We start from the raw sequence: 14,699 nt of genomic DNA, 5'->3' as shown, positions 1-14,699 counted from the left end.
ACATTATTTTCAATCATATTACTTCCCAAAAGATCACCGCGGCGTGCTTTTTATCCTGCCTTACGCCCGTCACTTTATTCTTGTTCCTGTCGGCTGCTCACACTGACTCAGAAGAGCTAGAACTCGCCATAATGTCACTTTGAAAGCCTGCGGTAAACTGACGCTAAACAGGCGCAAACCACGCGAAAAAAAAGCTAGTGTGAGAACTGGGGAAACAAGCGTTTCCTATTAGCATAAACTGCTTGTGAGAGGAGAGTGCAGATTTACAGTTCTTAGCAGAGTGCTGCCATATATCACAGCCAGGCTGGCCGGGCCGTGGTTAGGGGGGGGAGGGGGGAAAAACGCGATACTTGGCAACAACGGAGGTCAGTAGTACAAAGGTAAAGTATGCTACTTGTAGCTAAAGGATGATGGTACTGATAGACAATACCAGTTGGAACATCCTTGCCCGCGTTTATTCAAAATTAACTCGAATTGCAAATGCGATGATCCGCCATTATGTCCTTTTTGGCGAGCGTCGCAAACACGACGATCCGCGCTTCAGGGGCTAGAAATCAAATGGGTAAAAATAATTTACATTCAAGCCCTAGATCCCACAAGTTCTTCCTAAGCTGAATAAATTATAGTCGGTATGAGTTAATCGACTTATAAGCTAACAATGCTCTGATGATTGATGAATCTGACAATTTATTGTGGCTAAATTATTACTTTTATTCAGCATAGGAAGAACTTGCTGGAGTTAGGGAGTGAATGTATATTTTTTTATGCATTTGGTTTCTAGACAGCTTTCCTAATTTGCATGCATGTGATTTATTCCACCAGATATTACTGTGTATTACTCATGAATTTCAACATGTCTATTACACGTGCTTAAATTCTCGTGAAACGAACTATCAAAAAAGACCTGAGAGCCACATCTTTTAGATGTCTCCAGTCCACATCTTTTCCACGTGAAAAATGTGACATTTGCCCAATGGGACTTCGTCCTTGTGTGACCCTTAACACGTTCACCAAGTTTAGTTTAAATCGGATTAAAACTGTATGAACTGACCTTGACATGTGACCTTGATCTTTGACCTTTCCCTGTGGCTTTCGTCTTTAACTGATTGTTCTTAAAATCGAATCTCTTTATCCTCGACTAACCTTGATGCCTTCCACAGAGTTTGGTCAAATCTGAAAAAAGAAACCGTTTAATCTGACCTTGCCGTGGGACATCGTCCTATAGTTCTCAAAAGCAGTAAGTCAACCTTTTTGGTAATCGTCAGTCCTTCCATCAAGTCTGGGTCAAAACATAAAACCTTACTTCTTTTTACACACTGATACACCGTTCAATATTTGCCCCTGAACCGTGGCCTTGACCTTTGGCTGGTTGTTCACAAAGTCGATGCCCTTACCTTACTCTCCATCCTTCCTCGAAGATCGGTCTATAAAGGATAAAAATGATTTTAGCTGACCTTGCTAGGTCTTGCGCTGCTCTACTCCCGTGACCTTGACCTTAGATCTATTGTTCTCAAAGACAATATATAGGTCAACCCCTTGGCTGCCAACCTCCCCACTAAGTTTGGTTAAAATCGGATAAAAACTGTTTGACTGGTTTTCTCTCTCTCTTTCTCTCTCTCTCTCTCTCTCTCTCTCTCTCTCTCTCACACACACACACACACGCACACACACACACACACACACACACACACACACACACACACACAAAACACCCTTTCTTTCTTTGACCGAGCGGGTATAATAACATAATTTATATGCCTTTGAAGTGAAGAAGTTAGCTTTTGCAACAATGATTACCTTTCCTTGCATTTTTCGCTTTTCAAAACAACATTCTCCTCCTCACAGCTTCGTTCTTCCTTCATATTCTCTTCCTCTGGGGGTACTGACAGCAGCCCCTTTTTCTGTATCCTCCTTCTTGTTATAAACTCACTCCGGAGAACATGGCTGTTTTTTGCGCCATGATCTCACTTGTTATCGTGTTGCCCAACTTGATGTTTCTAAATTATCTCCACCTTGGGTACAAGTTTCTTGCTAATAACTAATTAACTTTGTAGTGATTTTCTCTCCTATTTTTACTGACGATCAAAATTCTTCGAAATTTTTTGCTCCACACTGGAAAACATACTGCTTTCTCCATTCTTAGCAGTCATCACAAAGGAAACTAGCATTTATCACCACCTCTGGCATTTGTCTCCACTCGCTGATCCACCTTGTTAACTCTCCAGTGGTCGGAATAACTTTAGTAATGTAAATCGGGTAACGTCACACATGTTTTATTCAGTTGGGAGTAAGTCACAGAAACTTATGTGATAATGCTATTGCCAGTAACCACTCTTTATTCCACTACATTCCCCGAATACATTTTTATATCAGTAACCGGTTTTTTCTCTGCAATAATTGTGTGTGTGTGTGTGTGTGTGTGTGTGTGTGTGTGACCACTTACGACGATGCGTTGCTTCCGCCAACTCTATTAATCTACTGGAAAGCACATTATTAATCTCAGTCTTTCAAGAACACAATTAGTCAGGTCAAGAGCAGTCGTCCTGAATCTAATCTTTTCGCTGCCTACGACCCTCCAGACTTTTACATGTACACTGCTAAGGCGTCTCGAATTCAGAGGATCTTGAAAATAGGTCTCTTTTGCTTAGACCGTGAAAGGCTCGAATTTGGCTGCCTTCCTTTCTGGATTCTCCTATCTTGATAAAAGTGCACACACACACACACACACACACACAAATGTCCACAAATAGTGTACCACGGCCAAACTAAAGTAAATAATGAACTCATAATTGGTTTCCTATTCTTTTCCATGCACGCTTTCAATTACAAGTGCAAAAATTATTTCTGAAAAAAAGAAAAAAACTTTTTGTGCATGGGGGGATCGACCACAAAACCTAATGCTGCAGTTAACAGATTAAAAAGCACTTCGTTCAGTTTTATTTCCCTTTTTTTAATTTCATATATGACTTCGTGCATAGAGATTAGGCCAGATTAAGTTAGATTAGGTTAGATTTGGTTAGGTTAATACTAAAAGGTAAATAATTTGTTAGAGTTTACAGTTTTCATCTCGTACTTGACTTCAACCCATTAATGGGAGTTAGGACGGTTGGGTAAGTATGTGATCATTTGCAGCTGAAAGTATTGTCAGTTAAAATCAAAATATGAGTAAATCCTCTTCCCAGAGAAATAATTAAATTTGTATATATATACATAGTACAGTTTAAGGATATTGTTTTGAATTTGACTTAACCCAATTACAAGCCTTAGGATTCATTTGCGGTGGAAGGTGTTCCCTAAATCATGCAAAAAAGGGTTATTTCTTACCTATATTGAAAAAAAAAAAAATAGAGTGGGCTCGCACATTACAAGAGTGGATGGGTGGTCCTGGTCCTCACGTACTTTGAAATAGCGCACTGTGAATACATAATCTTATTGGAAAAATTACATATGGGCAGTACCCCCATATGCCTTGACATTTATTGACCCTTAGAGACAACAATAGAGGGAAACTTTTTCAGACATACTGTATACTGCAGATATAGCTATGATAAAAAAAATATGGTCAGTCACTTTAACAACAGTAGACATCAGGCCTGATGGACGTAAATAACAGGGGTTCTGAGGCGCGGCAACACATTTAGAGTGCCCCCGCTGCATCACCCACTGCACTGCGCGTGTTTAACAGTTGCCAGTGTTGTATTATTCCAGGCTTTGATGAAGAAATTTACGGCCTGTCGAATGTTACACTTCTTCCAGACCGCAGTAAGTCTTTATGGTGGTGGTTGCAGGTATGCCAGGTGAAGCAGGTAGGACTACGAAGCTGGAGGCGGCTGGTGAGTCGGGGGGGGGGCATTGGAGGTGAGAGGACTGTGGCGGGCGAGTCAGGGGAGGTGGTGAGGGGAGGATCCTCCATCGTGCTACTGCTCACATTTTCGGCAATTTCCTTCATCTCTCCTTGTTTGTCTGCTTCATTCCTTATCTTGTTATGGACTTATTTGCTGTATAACAACTTAGCATTCGTGAAATAACTGTCATTCAAGCGAATCCAAACATTATTAAAGAAGCTGGGTTCTATTTTAACTTAATGTTATTGCCGAAAACGTTATTGTCGAAGTCGTTATTGGCAAAATCTTACTGTAGAATCCTCTTGAGCACATTCCCCAAGAGCCTGTAAGTTGCAATGGACACGTGCGGGGAGGGGGGTCTCTTAGTCAGGGAAAATAGCAGTTTTGGGCCACTCCTTGCCTCTACCTCGCGTATTGTGGGCTAAACTCGCGCAGTGAAGGTTTTTTGGTTATTATTTTTGGTCACTTGCATACTATGTGATTTGCGTACTGTGAACTCACGTACTGTCCGAGCCCACTGTACTATGACTGAACAAAAGAAAAAATTCCCTGATTTACTGTACTTATTGTTGTCTTGAAACTAATATCTATGTTTTATTTTTTCAGATAATCTAACACTGTAATTCTCCTACATGTATAGAACCGCACATACCACGCAGCCAGCACTCTCCTTAAGTGGATGGTGGACAGCTTCTCCATTTGTCACACAGAACCCACACTGTACATTATTTTTCTTCGTGGTAGCATCTAAGTAGTTTTTTGTTTTTCACAGTGCTCCCAGAAATTGTTTATTGTATTTATATTTTCTTTTGTACCCTAAGAGAAGCAATGGACCTGGCTACTGAAACGAACACTCTGCTGAATGTGCTGATGGTTGTTGGTTGTCTGCTATCCTTACCGTCCTATCTGATCCCCTGTTAACCTTTAGTATACCGTTAAGTTCCCCTATGGCATTTTATTTTTTCCTAATTAGTTGCCTTAATTTATTTCTCTGATTAATTACTTTCTTTTTGTCACATAGAGCTCTTCTGCAGAAGGTGGAATCCAAAGCTTTTCACCTTATCAACTCTTTAAGATAGCAATGTGAATGATTTTTCTGTAATACACAATATATAAATTAAACAACTACTCTGTGTATTAATTTTAAACATACCTATATTCATCAGTGTCCAATCTTGTGTAGACCATTAATGTATTGCACCTTATAGTCAAACCAAGTTTCGTGGGTTCTGTTCACTATACCTTAACTATACTGATGTAATTACAGTACTGTATGCAGTATATGAATCTTGCAGGACATATATATAGTTTGTACATTATTGAAAATTAACCCATTGATGATAACGATGCATCTTGACAGTTTATTTTATCAATCATTAGACAAGTTTATACGACTTAAATTAGGAAGGCTCTCTAGCCCCTAAAGCGCGGCCATGGACAGCCGACCCCCCCCCCCCGGGTGGCGGGGTTGGATCGCGGTCTGAGTACCTGAAGGAAAATATTAGCCAAAAATCAGAGATTAACCCTAGAACATTATACTTGGTATGGCAGATAGTACTTACATTCAGCTTTCTCCAGAGACAGGTGTTGAGCCTTCGTGGACTACCGAAGGACTTGTGGAGACTTGCAAAGTTGGGTAACAAAATCTTCACTTTCACACCTCCAGCAACCCGGTTTCCCCTCTGCCACAGCCTCATTCTGTCACAGTAAACTTTATACTACAACTTACAGGTAGTTTGGAATCCTTATTTGTACAACAAGCACTGAAAATAAGGCTAAAATCAACGAAGCATACGGCCAACATGCAGCACTGCGGCAGTCTTCCCGTCACTCAACAAACATTTCCGTTTTCACAGCTAAAAACACGTATACTACATTATTTTCAATCATATCACTTCCCAAAAGATCACCGCGGCGTGCTTTTTATTCTGCCTTACGCCCGTCACTTTATTCTTGTTCCTGTCGGCCACTCGCACTGACTCAGAAGAGCTAGAACTCGCCATAATGTCACTTTGAAAGCCTGCAGTAAACTGACGCTAAACAGGGGCAAACCACGCGAAAAAAAGCTAGTGTGATAACTGGGGAAACAAGCGTTTCCTATTAGCATAAACTGCTTGTGAGAGGAGAGCGCAGATTTACAGTTCTGAGCAGTCAGAGCGCTGCCATATATCACAGCCAGGCTGGCCGGGCCGTGGTGGGGGGGGAGGGGGGAAAACGCGATACTTGGCAACAACGGAGGTCAGTAGTACAAAGGTAAAGTATGCTAATTGTAGCTAAAGGGAACATCCTTGCCCGCGTTCATTCAAAATTAACTCGAATCGCAAATGGGACAATCCGCCGTTATGTCCTTTTTGGCGAGCGTCGCAAACACGACGATCCGCGCTTCAGGGGCTAGAAATCAAATGAGTAAAAATAATTTACATTCACTCCCTAGATCCCACAAGTTCTTCCCAAGCTGAATAAATTATAGTCGGTATGAGTTAATCGACTTATAAGCTAACAATGCTCTGATGATTGATGAATCTGACAATTTATTGTGGCTAAATTATTACTTTTATTCAGCATAGGAAGAACTTGCTGGAGTTAGGGAGTGAATGTATATTTTTTTATGCATTTGGTGTCTAGACAGCTTTCCTAATTTGCATGCATGTGATTTATTCCACCAGATATTACTGTGTATTACTCATGAATTTCAACATGTCTATTACACGTGCTTAAATTCTCGTGAAACGAACTATAAAAAAAGACCAGAGATCTACATCTTTTAGACGTCTCCAGTCCACATCTTTTCCACGTGAAAAATGTGACATTTGCCCACTGGGACTTCGTCCTTGTGTGACCCTTAACACGTTCACCAAGTTTAGTTTAAATTGGATTAAAACTGTATGAACTGGCCTTGACATGTGACCTTGATCTTTGACCTTTCCCTGTGGCTTTGGTCTTTAACTGATTGTTCTTAAAATCGAATCTCTTTATCCTCGAGTAACCTTGATGCCTTCCACAGAGTTTGGTCAAATCTGAAAAAGAAACCGTTTAATCTGACCTTGCCGTGGGACATCGTCCTATTGTTCTCAAAAACAGTAAGTCAACCTTTTTGGTAATCGTCAGTCCTTCCATCAAGTCTGGGTCAAAACATAAAACCTTACTTCTTTTTACGCGCTGATACACGGTTCAATAATTGCCCCTGAACCGTGGCCTTGACCTTTGGCTGGTTGTTCACAAAGTCGATGCCCTTACCTTACTCTCCATCCTACCTCGAAGATCGGTCTATAAAGGATAAAAATGATTTTAGCTGACCTTGCTAGGTCATGCGCTGCTCTACTCCCGTGACCTTGACCTTAGATCTATTGTTCTCAAAGACAATATATAGGTCAACCCCTTGGCTGCCAACCTCCCCACTAAGTTTGGTTAAAATCGGATAAAAACTGTTTGACTGGTTCTCTCTCTCTCTCTCTCTCTCTCTCTCTCTCTCTCTCACACACACACACACACACACACACACTTTCTCTCTTCGACCGAGCGGGTATAATAACATAATTAATATGCCTTTGAAGTGAAGAAGTTAGCTTTTGCAACAATGATTACCTTCCCTTGCACTTTTTCGCTTTTCAAAACAACATTCTTCTCCTCACAGCTTCGTTTTTCCTTCATGTTTTCTTCCTCTGGGGCTACTGACAGCAACCTCTTTTTCTGTATCCTCCTTCCTGTTACAAACTCACTCCCGAGAAAATGGCTGTTTTTTGCGCCATGATCTCACTTGTTATCGTGTTGCCCAACTTGATGTTTCTAAATTATCTCCACCTTGGGTACAGGTTTCTTGCTAATAACTAATTAACTTTGTAGTGATTTTCTCTCCTATTTTTACTGACGATCAAAATTCTTCGAAATTTTTTGCTCCACACTGGAAAACATACTGCTTTCTCCATTCTTAGCAGTCATCACAAAGGAAACTAGCATTCATCACCACCTCTGGCATTTGTCTCCACTCGCTGATCCACCTTGTTAACTCTCCAATGGTCGGAATAACTTTAGTAATGTAAATCGGGTAATGTCACACATGTTTTATTCAGCTGGGAGTAAGTCACAGAAACTTATGTGATAATGCTATTGCCAGTAACCACTCTTTATTCCACTACATTCCCCGAATACATTTTTATATCAGTAACCGTTTTTTTCTCTGCAATAATTGTGTGTGTGTGTGTGTGTGTGTGTGTGTGTGTGTGTGACCACTTACGACTATGCGTTGTTTCCGCCAACTCTATTAATCTACTGGAAAGCACATTATTAATCTCAGTCTTTCAAGAACACAATTAGTCAGGTCAAGAGCAGTCGTCCTGAATCTAATCTTTTCACTACCTACGACCCTCCAGACTTTTACATGTACACTGCTAAGGCGTCTCGAATTCAGAGGATCTTGAAAATAGGTCTCTTTTGCTTAGACCGTGAAAGGCTCGAATTTGGCTGCCTTCGTTTCTGGATTCTCCTATCTTGATAAAAGTGCACACACACACACACACACACACAGAAAGAGAGAGAGAGAGAGAGAGAGAGTCAAGTAAAGAAAGGAACAAGAAATGAGCAAGCAAAATAAGTGACAAAATCACAGCATATATGAGAAGTGTGACTGAAATATAAATGAAACACTGCAAATACTGAAGCAAAACGGGAATCGGTGAATACGTCGATTTTTAATCCATTCATATTATTTCTACACGATTCTGTTCAGGTTGTGAGAAACTTTTCAACCTGGAGGTGCTTGATATAGTCCCTTTTATAATGCGTAAAAAAGTTTTGTATCGGCGAGACTAAAACAAGAAAAATGCGATGATAGAGAAAGGAATAAAGGAGAGAAGAAAATAGAGTATAACAGCAACAGTGATAAAGGAAGTGGCATTGAAGAGCCAGTGATTAGATAAGAGCTGGAGTTACGAGGAAAGAACTTGTTATTTTCAATTACACCGGCTGAAAGAAAGGAAAATTAATACTGGAGAGTAATCGGTGCCAACACGAAATTCTCTTTCTTTTTTCAAAGATACCTGGGAAAACGTGATATAACGCATATATAGCTAAAAGGAAAGAAAACTTGTATATTTAAGTGTTCAGAGAATTCTCATAAATATAACAGACACACACACACACACACACACACACATGGCTTTTAAGTGAGAAACCAAAACCTTCATCATGAATGTAAGGAACACGAAAAATATTAAAATCACTCAATATCATGTGAAAATAATACTGAAAATAACATGTAAGTACAGTTGTAACCAAAGTGATTATACAGATTTACTATTTCACACTAATGAAAACTAAGCAAGTTGCCAAATCTTACAGGACATGAAAAAAATATTAATAAACCAGGATATGAGAATGGACTCTGTGTAGTAAAAATGGTGTGTGTGTGTGTGTGTGTGTGTGTGTGTGTGTGTGTGTGTCCCATGATCTATCCCATTTCATTTCCTGTTCCATAGTTTTTCTGCCTAGACTCTTTTTCACCCCTCTCTGCCTCGGAATTGACCATTACGGAAAGGACAGACTTTGGGAGACCTCTGAGGAAGCAAAAGAGATAAAGAGAGGAGCTGGAGAAAAATAAGGGGAAAAAAGATTGAGACTTCCGATGATTCTTGAAGGGAATATTCTCTCTCTCTCTCTCTCTCTCTCTCTCTCTCTCTCTCTCTCTCTCTCTCTCTCAACAATTTATATAAATGGTTTGTTCGGTTCACTCTATAGTTTAGCTCATCGAACAACCAACATTACCTAGAAAAGCTGTACCTTATCATTCACAATCTAACTAGCATGCCTCCTAAACCTATGAAGATTTCACTGTCTATAAATTTGTAGGATCATACATAACTACCTGTTACTGAACTCTTCCCAGTTAACAACAGTTTCTTAAATTTTTCCTTGGCTTACTGGCCAATATATGTAAAACAGACTATAGTACTGGCGGTGAGTTTGCATATATGTATGTAACACAAGTTCCAAACCCAGACAAACTTTCTTAATGATACCTGCACCTTCTTTCACTGAGGATTCAATAACACATTCCAAAAAATCGTCCCCATTAATGTCCAGTGAGGGAGTGTTTTGGGTACTTTTGTGCTTCTGCAATGGTTTTGTTGATGAAATGGGGGGTCAAGGCACACACAGCTTTTGCATGTATAAGTGTGAGCATATGTTTGTGAGAAAGATCAGGGTAATGTCCTCTGGTGGGGTGCTTTGGCCACTTTCGTGTTCCTGTGACGGCCGCTTTCGTGATCCTGTGACGGCAAAGCTGTAGCTGGCAAGTGTGACTCCGCAACGTTCCAGCACAATAAGCACCTTCGTTTGCGACGAAAACTAATCATACTCTGAAGATCGTATTGTGAAAGGCTTTCCTCCCCAGCACGTCTTCGTTATGTATCATACACACATAGTGTTGCTCAACACCTACGATGAAATCAACTAGAAAGACTAAGAAGCTGAGGAGCTTTCTTAACCAACAAAAATAGGGCTCAACACCGAGTATGATTACTATACGGAAACCAGGCATTACCTGCCATCCCTCAATATGTTCTACCATGACGCAGCCTGCCTCCCATGGCCCGTCTGACCTTCCCTGACCCCATGTGGCCAACCATGATGCAGTCTAACTCTCCAATTTCATGCCGCAACCTGACGTACTCTACCATAACCTTACACAGTCTATCAAAACTCACTCTCACCTATCATGATTCAGCCTGACATACAGTACCATTACCCAGTCGAACCTACTATGCCCCAGTTGACCTACGATGACCCCAGATGACCTGCTGTGATCACAGTTAACTTACCATGACCCTGATGACGGGCGAGGCCAGCAGCAGTGAGGTGACCCACACGAACAGCATGGAGCGGCGACAGTTGCTCATGGTACACAGGGACCGGGACCGCACAGGGAACACGATCACGATGAACCTGCAGGGGAAGGAGGTGAGATCAGAGGGACGACACTGGCAGGGTGAGATTATGGTGGAGTGAGGGTATGATGTTTGTGAGATTATGGTGGGGTGAGAGTATTGTGTTTGTGAGATTAGTAGGGGTGAGATTAGGATGGGTGAGATTAGTAGATGCAGTAGGGTTGAATATTAATAGGGATGAGATAAGTAGGGATAAAATTAGGAGGAATCAGTCTGGTAGGCTAGTGATGTGATTTATTGGGTGACATTAGGATCGATGCAATGAGAAGGGTTGAAAGTAGTAGAAGTGAGATTAGTAGGGGTAACATTAGGAGACGTGAGGTTGGTAGGGTTGAGATTATTAGGGACGGGGTTAAGAAGTGTGAGGTGAGAATGTGAGGAAAGATGATCACGATGAAACTGAAGGTAGTGATGATGAATGAGAATTACCTGCCACGCCAATACCTGAAGAGAAGGGGGGTTAGCTAACTCAAAATTAAAATACAAGTTACACAAATGTGTTATTTTATTGCCGTGATATCAGATCAAAACTGCATGTCCGCCAATACAATAAAATGTGCATATATGTGAAACAGATTAAATGTAGGAGGGAAAACAAAATAAGAATTTGAGAGAGCGAAAGTTTGTTTAAGTGTGAAATATTAATGAATGAGGGTGAAAGTGAGTGTGAAAGTGGACGAATTAGTGAGGATGAAGGAATGAGAGAGAGATTAGTTTGACAGTGCGTGGAAATGACAATGTGGGAGTAAGTTTGAAAGAAAGCAAGAGAGTATGAAATGGAGAGTTGGAGAGTAGGGAGTGAGTGGGTTATAACTGCCAATGAAGAGGTGTGATCAAGAAATGAATTTTCTCTCCCTTTTTCTTTCCAATACCTACTTTTTTTTTCTATTTCTTTTCATGGCAGTGGAAAGGATATGATATTCGGAAAACAAACAATTAGTATTATTAACATTATTCCATTCAACTTGTATCATACTTTCATTCAATATCTAATCTTTTATTACCTTATTAGGAGCGTTGGGGCCCGGGGCTAGGCTAGACAATCCTGATATTTAAGGCGAGGGGGACCAGCCTCGCCGTTCCCTGAGTGGCATTATGTGAGCAATAAACCCCAACCACCCCTGTATGAACCATTATGGGTCAACCTGAATGTATTATATTTTTCTTCCAGGTAACAAATGGAAGTATGGTTAACAAATGTATATGACGCAGACACGCTGAAGGAAAACAAATATTCCCAGTCCTTCTCTCGTTTTCTCTACGATTTTCCATCTCCTTGTAAGCGGCACGTGAATCGCGTTTTTAATACCAGTAATGGCTGTCTTGTGCTACTCTTTTCAACACATCAATACCTTCAAGTAAACCACAGAAGACAACAGCCCCTCCTCACACACACACACACACACACACACACACACACACACACACACACACACACACACACTCACACACACACACACACACACACACACACACACACACACACACACACACACACACACACACACACACACACACACACACACGATCATATCCAGTTCTCATTTCAGTTGTCTTTTAAGGAACACTGATGTATAAGAAAATCTAATGATCAAAGTATCGTCGCTGTTCATAGGATCCAGCTTGAAATGAACACAAAGAGGCATAAAACACCTCTTTAGCTTAGCCGTATAGTAAGCCTTTCAGTGATGGGCCGCTTATGGTCTCTCTCCAGTGATCTAATTAACCCATTCACTATGATGACCTAATTATCTTCTTAATCCGACCAACAACAGAAGATTGTATTCAACTTAGGGAGAATCTCAGAATTTTTAGCTAAACATTTAATGGAAACTATATATATAAACCCTCCAGTACGAAAAGTCTCTCCTGAGCTCAATAAAACTCTGGAGGCTCCAAGAATATAATAAAAATTCACCGTAGAGAAGAGATATTCAGCCAAAAGACGTCACTTAAATATCCTTCCTGCTGCTACAAGACGAGTCCACGTATAGCAAAGACCTAATGTACTGAAGGGGTCACTGGTGGCTCTATTTACTTCTAGAGTCATAAAAGCTTCATCTGAGTTTAATAGATGCGTCAGGTGGCAGCAAAAATATATAATGCAGTGAAGAGGTTACGCTCTGTTGTCCGAGGATCTCATTTGATTTTTCTTGTTCCAACTAAACAATTAAGTTAAGTCTGGAATAGACTTTCATAACTGGATGGGTTAGAAAAATATCCACTTCCTAGTATCTTCCCAAAGCTTAACCATTTCACAAGGATCTCATTTTATTTCCGTGCTGCCAAAAGACAATTAAATTAAGCTTGGAATAGATTTTTCTAACTGTATGGGTTGGGAAAAAATATTCACTTCACAATATCCTCCAAAAACTTAACCTTTCACTCTGCTGACGGCTTTCTTGCCTGCAGTTGGTAAAGATTGAAAGGCCTCTCGTGATGTAGAGCTTATAAATTTTTTCCAGTAACTTCTGCTTTGGGTTTCCCTAATACAAACTGAGTGAATGGCTTATTGAACGCTGTATTTAATCCTTCTAACTGGAATAAAATCATCTGGAGGCAGCAAGAAAAATATAAAAGACGTCATCGTAGTGAAGTGACTAAGAATGGAAATTAGTCTTGGATCAGTATTAACCCTGTTTACTCCGAGGACGTCATTTTCATTTCATTCTTGTTATCTCCAGACAGTGTTATTCAAGTTATAAGACACCGTTTGGACAAGAGACGCTGTACATTTTGTAGCCTTTAGTAACACCCCTCGCTAATTAACCCTCATGACCTGAACAGACTCATCAGGAACCAGCAAAAATATAATACAAAGGACGTTTTCGTAGCACAGGAATTAAGAACTCAGAATACTGTTGAATTATTAATTCCTTCAGTCCAACAATGTATTTTTAGCTTATTGTTGCTACCTTCAGACGATTTTACCCAGCACAGGGAGAGACATCAGGCTGTGAAGGGGTTTGTGGAGACTTTCTGCTGTAATCCCTTCACTACAAATGGTCAGCAACATCGTCTGGCGATACCATTAACAAAATTAATTATAAGTTACCGAGGTGAAAGGGTTAATCACAACTAAAGCAGGAAAACAGGACCTAATTAGGCCTATTGTTGCAAGGATCATGTGAGGAGTTAATGGCACACCTGAGCTGTCTTGTGCAGGTGTTTGGGTGAGATGAGGTGGCAGGTGACTGGAGGTGTGGAGGAGTGAGGAAAAAAAAGGGGAGGGAGGGGGTGGGGGCATAAGGAGGGGTTGTTTTGGGGGTGAGAATGGAGAGAAGAGTGAAGGATGAATGAGATGGAGGGAAATGAAAAAGGATGGAAGGAAGGAAGGATGAGAGAGAGAGAGAGAGAGAGAGAGAGAGAGAGAGAGTTCAGGGTGTGTGTGAGGGAGAAAGTGTCACAAGCAATACAGGAGCATATTGGCAAACTTGGCACAATATTCCCGGCAAAGACGCCAATATGCCCCTGTGTCCACATATGAATAAGTTCAGGCCTGGCTTTGATCATGGAAAAAAAAAAAAAAAACTGGTATGGAAAGTATATCTGGCAGGGAAAACGTAGGCCAGGCATGAAAGGGAGGAAAGAAAGTGGGCACAAGAGTCTTTCTCTGTTTTGATCGACACTGTTCTTATTTATTTTTCCCCTTTTCATTTTCATGTACTTCTCATATCTTCCTGCATCCACTTTCAGCTGTTTTGTCTACACTTTTCTCATCTCTTTTCTACCACTCTTCCAACTACCATTATTTCTATTACCACACATTTCACATACCTATTTTTTGCTCTTCTTTTTTCCTACTGCTCATGTTTTAATAATTCTCGTTTTTCCTTTCCATCTTCCACGTTACGTCTCATACATTCTGTCCAGTGGCTGCAGTCTCGTTCTCCCTCAAAACTTTTGCGCCTTT

The 14,699-nt window shown here is 40.7% G+C and overlaps 1 pseudogene; it reads right to left on the bottom strand.

Annotated features, from left to right (window-relative positions):
* Window positions 1-14,699, bottom strand: part of LOC145404375 (cholecystokinin receptor type A-like) — a 91,841-nt pseudogene that overhangs the window by 33,613 nt on the left and 43,529 nt on the right.

This window comes from Coenobita brevimanus, chromosome 63 (genome assembly GCF_032717465.1).
Source record: "Coenobita brevimanus isolate Jiangsu-jjx chromosome 63, ASM3271746v2, whole genome shotgun sequence".
In the NCBI taxonomy this organism is placed as follows: domain Eukaryota; kingdom Metazoa; phylum Arthropoda; class Malacostraca; order Decapoda; family Coenobitidae; genus Coenobita; species Coenobita brevimanus.
The sequence above is the reverse complement of the archived record's forward strand: the minus strand, read 5'-3'. Positions and strand labels throughout refer to the sequence as shown.